Source organism: Podarcis raffonei, chromosome 17, assembly GCF_027172205.1.
Source record: "Podarcis raffonei isolate rPodRaf1 chromosome 17, rPodRaf1.pri, whole genome shotgun sequence".
NCBI lineage: Eukaryota > Metazoa > Chordata > Lepidosauria > Squamata > Lacertidae > Podarcis > Podarcis raffonei.
The window spans coordinates 6629709-6639856 of NC_070618.1; the positions used below are offsets into that span (position 1 = coordinate 6629709).

Below are 10148 nucleotides of genomic sequence, written 5' to 3' on the forward strand. Positions count from 1 at the left end.
CAGGACATTTGTTTTAAAGTGTAAAATTTCCCCTGGATGGACATGTAGGCCCCTCAAAAAAGAGGACATATCTTGGAATTCCCAGACATATGGCAACCCTAACTAGTTATCGACAACCGAAAAAGAACCAATGTAAACAGGCCTGCCAAGAAGGACTTAACTGGTACAAAAAAAAATTATCTGAGAACTTGGCTTGAGGCAAATGCAGAAGAAAGTGGGGGGGGGGTTTAAAAGATAATAATTTTGCTTATGTGGCTGCCTTGTGCAAGTATGAGTTCTCTAAAGCGCATTCTTTCTCTAAGCCCGTTTCCCAGTGGAAATGATTGTTCATTCTTTCATCCTCATGCTTGACTGAGGTTCTTAATTACCACTGGGGAGTTAAGTTCATTATCCCCTCTTCTCTGCATGCTTTTAATAATACCAACTTCAACCAAACAAGGCTAAAAATGAGCAAACGGAAAGTTTTCCCCCTGCTTTTCATTCCTGCAGCTCTAAATAAAACGCTGGACAAAAAGGTGGTTTACTGCGGCAGGTGGCTTGAGTGACGAAAAGGATAAAAACATTCCCTTATTTATTCACCAGCTCTTATATATGAGCTAGTCTTGCTCAGCAGTGTTTGCAAGTTACCTAGTCCTCATCGTCTAGCCCCCATATAAAGGGGGGAAAGAACAATTTGGAAGGAAGGCAGCCCTCTGCAGAGCCAGCAGCAGCACACCCACCCACACCCAGTCCTTGTCTTTGCTGCTGAGCCTAGGACTTGCCGATCAGAAGGTTGGTGGTTCGAATCTCCGTGACAGGGTGAGCTCCCGTTGCTTGGTCCCTGCTCCTGCCAACCTAGCAGTTTGAAAGCACACCAGTGCAAGTAGATAAATAGGTACCGCTCTGGCGGGAAGGTAAACAGTGTTTCCGTGTGCTGCTCTGGTTTGCCAGAAGTGGCTTAGTCATGCTGTACGCCGGCTCCCTCAGCCAATAAAGCGAGATGAGCGCCGCAACCCCAGAGTCGGTCACGACTGGACTTAATGGTCAGGGGTCCTTTACCTTTAAACTGACAAGGGCGACACCCAACATTGCTGATCAAACTTCTGCTCATACAATGGGATTTCCCCTTCTTCACACACACCCCACAGGAGCCAACGCCAGGGGGCTGTGGGTGCTTGGGCACCCACTACAATATAATTGTGGGAGCTGAGCACCCACAAAGTCAATGAAAAAAGCCAGCAGGGAGAGAAAAAGTTCGCCTCTGTCCTCCGCAGCCAGCAAGCAAAGCATCCTTTTGTGGGAATTTTAAGGATAGCAGGAGAGGATATATTGATTAAATATGATCCTTCCTTCACTCATGCTAGTGAGTCATGTAGCAGAGCAGATTTCCCTCAAAATGAAGCTAGTTTGCAGATTCATTTGAATCTCTTCAATAGGCGGGGTATAAATATTTTTTTTTAATGATGATGATGATGATGAATATGATGCAGCAATCCTGTCTGGCTTGATAAGGCTGGATTATTGCTGTAGTCCCCTTTGATTCCTCTTAAAAGAATCATGACACAAGGCTCTTTCCTTAAAAGTAACAAGAAGTTTACTCACATTCAGTTCACAGTATGATCCCTAAAGGCAGACTTTAGCTTGTAGTTACATAACAAACTGAAGGAGTGTCTCCACCTCCATCGTTCTACCCGGACACTGAGGTCTAGCACTGAGGGCCTTCTGGCGGTTCCCTCACTGCGAGAAGCTAAGTTACAGGGAACCAGGCAGAGTGGCGCCCTCCCTGTGGAACGCCCTCCCACCAGATGTCAAAGAGAACAACAACTACCAGACTTTTAGAAGACATCTGAAGGCAGCCCTGCTTAGGGAAGCTTTTAATGTTTGATGCATTACTGTATTTTAATATTTTTTTGAAGCCACCCAGTGTGGCTGGGGAAGCCCAGCCAGATGAACAGGGTATAAATAATAAATTATTATTATTATAAACTGAGTTCATCTCGTATGGAGACTGAGGTCGTGTACTGCTGGCTGAGAACCAGCAGACAGCAAAAATACATTAAGAGAACAGCATCAAGAGAAGAAAATGGCCGCAGGAGAGCAGCATGGCAGCAAGAGAGAAAGATGGCTGCTTGACTCGGCTCTTTTATGGAGTCAGCCAGGGTCAGGCCCATCTCCCTGGTCACATGCAGGGGGAGGAGGCTCCAGACCAGTGGAACAGGAAGTTCCACTGGCGTAACTTCCCCCTGCCTGGGCCCACTCTAGGGAAACGAGGAATGTTGTATTTGACTGCTCCAATGGATTACATCCCACACCTTTTCCAGGTGTGGAGCTCAGATGCGGTGGCACAGCCTCTCTGCCTATGAGTTTGAGTCTCTCCCACGGAAAAGGGTGCCTCACTGGTTGCAGATAGGAAGAGGAAAAGTCAACGCTGGCCATAGCAATATGGGCACCCACAATCCTGAGGGCGAGATAGCACACACACACCCCACACACAGCCTCCTCCCCACCAAATCTGCCCCCCTTTCACACCAGATTATTTGGGGTTGCAGAGGGAAGAGACCTGTTCTGCCTACTGTGCCAGCTGCAGGTGGACGGCATGGGATTTCCAGGTTCCTCCTCATCAGATTGAAATTGGCACACTTCATCAGTTTCCCCAGTTTTCTCTAGACCAGTGTTTCCCAAACTTGGGTCTCCAGCTGTTTTTGGACTACAGCTCCAGTCATCCCTAGCTAGCAGGACCAGGGGTCAGGGATGATGGGAGTTGTAGTATCTGGAGACCCAAGTTTGAGAAACCATGCAGTCTATCCTCAGGGCTATGGTGGGGGAAGGTTAGTTTCTTTCGCTATTGCTTAAATAAAATTCCAGCAGCAAAGGTTGGATCAGGTGCGGCTAGAGGGAACTGCAGTTAATGGTGATAGAAGAGGAAGAAGAGGAGGAGGAGGAGTTTGGATTTGATATCCCGCTTTATCACTACCCGAAGGAGTCTCAAAGCGGCTAACATTCTCCTTTCCCTTCTTCCCCCACAACAAACAAACACTCTGTGAGGTGAGTGGGGCTGAGAGACTTCAGAGAAGTGTGACTGGCCCAAGGTCACCCAACAGCTGCATGTGGAGGAGTGGAGATGTGAACCCATAGCTGTCAACCTTCCCTTTTTTTGCGGGAAATTCCCTTATTCCAGCGTCGTTTCCTGCTGCTATCCCGAATTGTTAGATATCCCGTAGACTGTCCCTGGGACAGGTGAGGCTTCTGATCCCTTATTTTCGAGGCTGCTGATCCCTCATTTTCAAATCTGAAAGTTGACAGCCATGTGCGAACCTGGTTCACCAGATTACGAGTCTACCGCTCTTAACCACTACACCACACTGACTACTTACCTGTCTCCTCTGCCCTCCTCCTACTTCCTCCTACCTTCCACTATTTCTGCATGGTGAGAGTAATAATAAGAAAGTAAACAGGTGCAAAGCTTACGTTGTGTAATGGCAGATCCGCCTTTCCACATCCCAGGGCCCTCCAGATTTTATTTTATTTTTAAATTGACTTCCATCAGCCCCAATCAGCAAAGGACACCAGCTTGGGCAAGACCATAATGTGTTTAACTGGGAAATATGGATCAGAGAAATATAGCCCAGGCACAATGGCAGAAAAATCAGCAAGGCTCCTGAGCTTGCATCTATTGGTGCTCTGGTATCTGTCTAACAACCCTACCTGTCTCCTAGGCAAGCGTCTCGTCAGATGAAGAGAAATCTGCCCCTTAACACCCCTGTCCTTTTGAAATAGGAAGCTTTGCTGCCTCTAAGTAATCAGGACAAACCTCCATGTCTCCATTGTGAGATCATGAGTGACGTCATAGGCTGCCACCCCTCCTTCCCCCAGGTAACAATACTTATTAAAATTCCAATTACAAGCTCAGCAGGCAGGAGAAAAAGAAGAAGAAACCCTGGGGCTGCTTTTTTTCCCCCTTGGCAGAAGCATCCGGCCCCTTTCAATGATGCAAAACTATTCATTCTGGAGGAAACCCAGTTCTTCAGTAAACTATTTCAATCTCCTAAAACTACAACCCAGCTCCTGTAAGTTCCAATGCGTCCATCGTAATTATGATTCAGTTGTTTGGCTTTCACCTTATTGCTTATGTATGAACTACGCTTTGGTATTATTCTGTTTCTGTTCAAAGTATGCACCTTGCTGCACCCCGCTCACAATACAACAACAGCCCATAATAGCCAGGGCTGTACAGTGGTACCTCGGGTTGCGAATGGGATCCGTTCCGAAGGTCCAGCCGGATCCTGAGGTTTTCACAACCCAAGGATCACTGTTATATGCATGCGCACAGCAGTAGACTGCTTCTGCGCATGCGTGCACCACGAAACCTGGTCAAATACTTCCAGGTTTGCTGCTTTTGCAACCTGAAGTTTACGTAACCCAAGGTACTACTGTATTGATTAGCTGTTTTTTACATTGAGATGTAAGTATGATGTGTGTGAGGGGGCACGTTTTTCCTTTGGCTGCTTTGTCCTTTGTGTCTGATACAACTATTGCCTTTTTTCCAAAAAAAAAAGACAAACATTCATCACTAATAATAATAGAACTCTGGAAGAGGCTGATAAGGCAATGAGACTTTAGCGGTTGCGTGCGGATCAATTACAAATGGCTGACTTTGCAGGCTCAAAAGCAGTCTCATCTCCCAAAGGCATTTTCTGCTTTAAAATGAAAATGGCAGTAGTCAGGTTAAGCAAGCAAGACATTAATAATCATAGGGTTATAAGAATTTGAGGTCTCAAATATATATATTAAATGTTCATAAATGTACAAGGCAAACACATACATAAGTATATAAACCATGTGTCTGAAATAGTACAGGAGAACAATCCTGAAACTGTTTTGACTCTCCCAGTGACCTCAAATATTCCTCTGCAATGAGGAAGGAAATGGGAAAAGCCTCCCCATTGTCTCTTTGCTCACAAATCCTGTCTTAAGGACATATTTGTGTAGGAATAGGGTGAGCCTGTGACCTGGATTCAGGAAATAAGTATTTAGCATCTCAAAAGAAATGGCCAGGCTGCCCAAGTAAAGCAATCAGTGACCATTATCAGGTAGCCTGACAAACAGGATTTCTGTTGGAGACCACCTCCTTCAGTGATGTATGTATGGTGTTTTGGGGGGTGGTCTTGGGCTACAGGGTGGGCAATCTCAAAAGTCTATATAAGGGCTTGCGCACCATTGTTCAGGGTCCCTCCTGCCTCCTCCGTGTGGTGAACGAGCACCCTGTTGCAACAGTTAATAAAGATCAGGCTAGCTGCCTTGCTTCTCAATATTCTTTGGTTGGCCTCTGTTATCTTCTCCTACTGATAAAGAACCTACATAAGGACTCTATACAGGCTCTTGGATACCCCATAAGGGAAAGGGGGCAGTTTTGTCTTAAAACCATAGCCAACATAAGCGTTACTGAAAGATGGGATGACCAGGGAGCATGAAGAGTCCATTGGTGATCACAATGGGCGAAAGGAGTTCTGGCTGCAGAAGGTGTTGAGATTGAACAAGAGAGGGAAAAAGGCTTCCATAAGGATGGAAAAGGTGTGTAAAGAAAAATCCACAAGCTCTCATCAATAGGGAAGCAACCAGCTTGACAGCCACCTCAAGCATGATGTAAAAATACACAGAGAGAGATTTCAGTCTCCAATAATACACCAAAGGAAGTGAATTTGTTATGGTTACATACATGGTTCTGTTTAGGAGTGCCTAGGGATGCGAGTGTCATTGTGGTCTAAACCACTGAGCCTCTTGGGCTTGCTGATCAGAAGGTCGGCGGTTCAAATCCCCATGACAGGGTGAGCTCCTGTTGCTCGGTCCCTGCTCCTGCCAACCTAGCAGTTCAAAAGCACCAGTGCAAGTAGATAAATAGGTACCACTGCAGTGGGAAGGTAGATGCCCTTTCTGTGCGCTCTGGTTTCTGTCACGGTGTTCCATTGCACCAGAGGAGGTTTAGTTATGCTAGCCATGACCCAGAAAGCTGTCTGGGGACAAACGCCGGCTCCCTCGGCCTGAAAGCGAGATGAGCGCCACAACCCCATAGTCACCTATGACTGGACTTAACCGTCCATGGCTCCTTTACCTTTTTACCTTTACCTATGTTAGACTGTGGGACACGGGTGGCACTGTGGGTTAAACCACAGAGCCTAGGACTTGCCGATCAGAAGGTCGGCAGTTCGAATCCCCGCGACAGGGTGAGCTCCCGTTGCTCGGTCCCTGCTCCTGCCAACCCAGCAGTTCGAAAGCACATAAAGTGCAAGGAGATAAATAGGTACCGCTCCGGCGGGAAGGTAAACGGCGTTTCCATGCGCTGCTCTGGTTCGCCAGAAGCGGCTTACTCATGCTGGCCACATGACCCGGAAGCTGTACGCCGGCTCCCTCGGCCAATAAAGCGAGATGAGCGCCACAACCCCAGAGTCGGTCACGATTGGACCTAATGGTCAGGGGTCCCTTTACCTCTTATGTTAGACTGTAAGCCAGTTTACTAATGTGTCCATTTTTAAAATTATTATTTAGGCAATAACCCCAAGTTTCTGAGTTGGCAAAGAGCCCTGGGTCATTCGTGACACGTGTCCAAGGCCACGCTGGGTCACTGATCTGGATCATCAGCCGTCGTGCCTAAAAATCCACTTCTTTTTCTGCCACAGCAGCTCATCAGATCAGACCATCGACTGAGCAAGGGATGGTCGTGTTTTTTACTCGGAGGTTTCCCGTGGTGAGCAATGTTGAGAGTGATGTTTGAGCCTCAAATCCAGCCTTGCGGTTCTCCTTGAAGGCAGGCCCCCTTGCCTTATTTTAATGCTTAATCTGCATACCAAGGCAGCCGCTCCAGGGTTATGCAAATTCCTGAAGCAGATGGTTGCGGCTGAGCTGCAAATAACAAAGCAAAGGATGAAGTGGAACATTCTGGAACTGGCGCTGTCAGGGGAATGCCTTTGTTTGAATTTCATATTTTGAAACGTGACAGGCAAGAGTGCCTTGCGCATTCGACAGGTAGGTTTAGGCAGCAGGTGGAGTGATGGTGGAAAGAGAATTGAGGTTGGGGTGGAGCTATTTTCCTATCTGAGATTATTATTATTATTATTAAAAAGATGTTTTTATTTGTTTTTTCAAATATAAATTTATAACACAAGCAAATACATTTCCATATACAGTGGTACCTCAGGTTACATACGCTTCAGGTTACAGACTCCGCTAACCCAGAAATAGTACCTCGGGTTAAGAACTTTGCTTCAGGATGAGAACAGAAATTGTGCTCTGGCGGTGCGGCAGCAGCAGGAGGCCCCATTAGCCAAAGTGGTGCTTCAGGTTAAGAACAGTTTCAGGTTAAGAACGGACCTCCGGAACGAATTAAGTACTTAACCCGAGGTACTAGTGTACAGAGATTTCTCTGAATCTCAAGACCTCCCCCTCCCCTCCGTGCCTCCTAATGTCAACGTTTTCAGCTGCATATTCTATCATAGTCTATATTTTGTATCTCTCCATATTGTCCACAGTATTTGTTACATTACAAGTGTTGTTAAAACCCTGCTAATGTTTTCATCTGCTTACAGTGGCCTCCTAAATAAATTATAATTTTTCCCCATTCTTTTTTTTGACGTTTTTGTCATCTTGGTTCCTGAACTTTCTAGTCAGTTTTGCCATTTCAGCATAGTCCATCAGCTTAGTTTGCCATTCTTCTCTGGTAGGGACTTTGTCTTCTTTCCATCTCTGGGCTAGTAACATCCACGCAGCTGTTGTCGCATACATAAAAAGTCTTTTCTGCTCCTTTGGGATGTCGGTGCCTACCATTCCTAATAAAAAAGCTTCTAGGGTGTTTTTTTTTACAAAAGTTATTTTAAACATTTTTTTCCAGTTCATTATATATCATTTCCCAGAAAGCTTTTATTGCCGTACACTGCGCGGTGTAGGGGTTAGAGTGCCGGATTATGACCTGGGAGTTAAAATGAGGGACGGGGAGAAGAGAACTCTGTATGCCACTTTGAGCCTACTGGAAGAAAGGTGGGATATAAGCATATGATCCTTCTTGGACCCTGAGATCATCTTCTGAGGCCCTCCTTCGTGTGCCTCCACCTTGAGAGGTGCAGAAGGTGGCAATCCAAGAACGAATGGGCCTTTTTTTGCAGTGGCTCCCTGACTGTGGAATGTTCTCCCCAGGGAAGTTCGCCAGGCAAAAACATTCTCTCTCTCTCTCTCTCTCTCTCTCTCTCTCTCTCTCTCTCTCTCTGACACACACACACACACACACACACACACACACAATCATCCACTACAGTGGTACCTCAGGTTACATACGCTTCAGGTTACATACGCTTAAGGTTACAGACTCCGCTAACCCAGAAATAGTGCTTCAGGTTAAGAACTTTGCTTCAGGATGAGAACAGAAATCGTGCTCCGGCAGCGTGGCAGCAGCAGGAGGCCCCATTAGCTAAAGTGGTGCTTCAGGTTAAGAACAGTTTCAGGTAAAGAACAGATCTCCAGAACAAATTAAGTACCGTATTTTTCGCTCTATAAGACGCACCAGACCACAAGACGCACCTAGTTTTTGGAGGAGGAAAACAAGAAAAAAAATATTCTGAATCTCAGAAGCCGGAACAGCAAGAGGGATCGCTGCGCAGGGAAAGCAGCAATCCCTCTTGCTGTTCTGGCTTCTGGGATAGCTGCGCAGCCTGCATTCGCTCCATAAGACGCACACACATATTTCCCCTTACTTTTTAGGAGGGAAAAAGTGAGTCTTGTAGAGCAAAAAACACGGTACTTAACCCGAGGTACCACTGTATAACGCTCTGACTCTTAGAGCCTATTTAACTCCTCCCACCTCATGGCTTTCAAAATTAACCTTTATATCATTGCAATTTATACGTTTTCCAATTCTAATTACACTCATTACAGAATGACTCAAAATTTATACAACTATAGAAAGGTAGAAAATTTCTTGTTGCCAGTCTTCAGACAACCCTGCTAGTGATGTTAATTGTGTACACAATAATCTTTCAGATATCGTATAAATTTACTCCAGTCCTTTTGGAATACTTGATCATGCTGGTTTCAGATTTTTCCTGTCAGCTTCGCCAGTTCTGCAAAGTCCATCATCTTCATTTGCCACTCTTCTTTCACTGGTACTTCTTGTTGTTTTCATTTCTGGGCTAAAAGAATTCTTGCCACAGTTGTTGCATACATAAACAGTCTTTTACCTTCAAAAGAAGATAAAATGTTCCTTTTTAACCAGGCCTTTGGTTGAACTGATTGACATCCTATACCCTTTTAAAATGTGGCTCTTGGGGCGTGTTATTGGGTTATTGTTCTTATTTTGATTTTATATATTGTGATCTTTTCTGTGAACCTCCCTGAGACCTTTGGGTATAGGGTGGTATATAAATTCAATTAATATAAATATATGTGAATGTAAACAATAAATGCAGCTAAGTCCCCTTTGCGCTGTGTTGAATACACATTGTTTTTAAAATGCAATAAAAACAGGTTACAATAATATAAACATATTTCTATAATGCCCAGCAAAACTAAGTGGCGTCCTTAAATAATATCTCCAGGCATCTTGAGCCATCATGACATATTATCTTTTGCAGGGAAAAGCCAAACAAAAAGTATGATTGACAGCCAACTGGACCTGATGAAAAAATAGCTCCTGGTCCCATACTGGTAACAGATAGTGAATTTCACTGCCTCAAACATTGGGATGCAAATTCAGCCTTCTCAGCTCTGGCCGGACACATTCTATCACATAGAAACGAGCATTAATTAAAGGAGAGGACCAGATGCCGGAATGAAGCATATGTGAGCACAAGATGGGATACAACGTTGGCTGGCTGCTGGCATCCTCTGCCCCCTGGGCATGGCAATGACACTTGCCCCAGGCACAGGGAAACATACAAGCGCTCATTAGCTCTTTCGGGCTGATCTGACACGGCTGTCCAATTCCTCCCTAGCTGTCTGCGTAAATGACGGAGTTGTGAACATAGCCGGCAGAGCTGGCAATCTAGTTATTAGACACGGTGTTTAACTCAAGTCTTAAGTTTTCCTCAAGTTTCACCCCATAATTATTAGACCTGGGACTTCCACTGTGTTTGTGCAGGTGGGTATTAGATTTTCTATCATACCGTTCCCAAAGGGTCAGGTTGGGT

General features: G+C 45.4%; 1 long non-coding RNA gene across 1 annotated transcript; it reads left to right on the forward strand.

Annotated features, from left to right (window-relative positions):
• Positions 1–6900: 6900 nt before the first annotated feature.
• On the forward strand, positions 6901–9783 carry LOC128405033 (uncharacterized). Its single transcript, XR_008328218.1, has 2 exons — positions 6901–6999; positions 9594–9783. It is a non-coding gene; the product is annotated as an uncharacterized LOC128405033 (long non-coding RNA).
• The last annotated feature ends 365 nt before the right edge of the window (positions 9784–10148 follow it).